This window comes from Cebus imitator, unplaced genomic scaffold (genome assembly GCF_001604975.1).
Source record: "Cebus imitator isolate Cc_AM_T3 unplaced genomic scaffold, Cebus_imitator-1.0 Scaffold54, whole genome shotgun sequence".
NCBI lineage: Eukaryota > Metazoa > Chordata > Mammalia > Primates > Cebidae > Cebus > Cebus imitator.
Window position 1 is genome coordinate 6,117,304 of NW_016107369.1, and position 2,164 is coordinate 6,119,467.

Here is a 2,164-nt window from a genome sequence, read left to right on the forward strand (position 1 = left end):
AAAAAAAAAAAAAAAAAAAAAAAAAAAAAAAAAAAAAAAAAAAAAGAAAGAAAAAAAGAAAAAAAACGATTACCGTATGATGAGTACCAACAGAACACAAAATTTAGTGGGAACTCATTTGAGAAAGTATCACTCATTTACAACAAAAGACATAAACAGAAATTCTCTCTGATTACTCTGTGTCCCTTTTTATTATTGGAAACATTGTACATGAATTTGTGTTTGCTTGTGTAATAGTGAGTTCCCAGGCAACAATTTGCCCTTAGACAATTTGTTGCTTATGTTCATGCAGTATCCATTCCCCCTGCCTCATAGTAATGACCCTCCAAATTTCTTTCTTTTTTTTTTTTTAAAGATGGGGTTTCACCAAGATGGCCAGGCTGGTCTTGAACTCCTGATCTCAGGTGATCCACTCACCTTGGCCTCCCAAAGTGCTAGGATTACAGGCATGAGCCACCGCGCCTGGCATGACCTCCAAATTTCTTTTTTTTTTTTTTTTTGAGACAGAGTCTCACTCTGTCACCAGGCGCCAGGCTAGAGTGCAGTGGCGCGAACTCGGCTCACACTGCAACCTCCACCTCCCGGGTTTAAGCGATTCTCCTGCCTCAGCCTCCTGAGTAGCTGGGATTATGGACCCCCACCACCACACCTGGCTAATTTTTGTATTTTTAGTAGAGACGGGGTTTCTCCATGTTGGCCGGGCTGGTCTCGAACTCCTGACCTTGTGATTCACCTGCCTCAGCCTCCCAAAGTACTGGGATTACAGGTGTGAGCCACCATGCCCAGCCCAGATCCATGTAGTTTGTATAGGAAGTCCCAAATCTAACCAGACCCGATTAGGACACTGGAGTAAACTTATAACTTAATCAAAACTTGGTAATTTTGTGTCTCCCCCCTTTTTTTGGATTAGTCACTATTTAAAGCATTTTACAAATATCAACTTCTTTAATCCTCACAGCAAACCCCTGAAGTAAGAAGGATTGTGATATAGGCGGGGAGTGGTGGCTCACGCCTGTAATCCTAACACTTTGGGAGGCCGAGGTGGGTGGATCACCTGAGGTCAGGAGTTCAAGACCAGCCTGGCCATCATGGTGAAACCCCATTTTAAAAAAAAAAAAAGAAAGAAAAGAAACTATTATGATACAAATGAAGAAACCAAGACTTGGAAAAGTTAACCTATCAAAGGCTACAAAAATATTAAGTGAGCCAGTGTGGTTCCTGAGTGCATGCTCTGGAGCATTATATTGCTTCATCCTATAAGCAATAATGCTAAAAAGAAGGGGAGGGGTCTCTATATTTTTCACTTAAATTGAACTTGGGAGAATTTAAGCTTGGAATAGATGGGAATGAGAATGAAATCATCACAGAGGAAAGCAGAAGTCAGACAGGGTGAGAGATTTTTTACAATATCAGTTAAGAAAATGATTCTTTTATTCCTTTTGTTTGTTTTTTGGTTTGCTGTTGCTATTGTTATTTGATACAGGGTCTCGCTTTGTGGTCCTGGCTGGAGTGCAGTGGTGTGATCATGACTCATTGCAGCCTTGACTTCCCAGGCTCCAGCGATTCTCCCAACTCAGCCTCCCAAAGAGCCAGGATTACAGGCATGAGCAATCACGCCTGGCTGGTTCAGCTACTCCAAAAGCCAGCTGTTCTTCTAGGCTTCTCAGTATGTAAGCCAATAAATTACTTTTCCTAAGTCAGTTTTAGTTGTTTTCTACTCCTTCAACAGAAAGAATTATAAATGATACACTTATATACCACTTGTAGAGAACAAACTAAGCCATTCATTTGCAATGCCAATCATCCTTCTTCTATTTTTTTCTTATAAATCTGTGCTAAGGAAACTGACTGTAGATAATTAACTTGGGTATTGGTAGCTACATTCTGTGTGCATTTGGATCCTTTCCTCATTGGCCACATCTGATCCAACTATACAACAGCATACCAAGTTACCTGTCAGGAGAACTGCCTTAACAGGAAAAACTTTGTTTAGCTGGAACTGAGCAGATCTTCTCAAAAGTTGAAACTAGGCCGGGCGCGGTGGCTCACGCCTGTAATCCCAGTACTTTGGGAGGCCGAGGCAGGTGGATCACGAGGTCAAGAGATCGAGACCATCCTGGTCAACATGGTGAAACCCCGTCTCTACTAAAAATACAAAAAATCA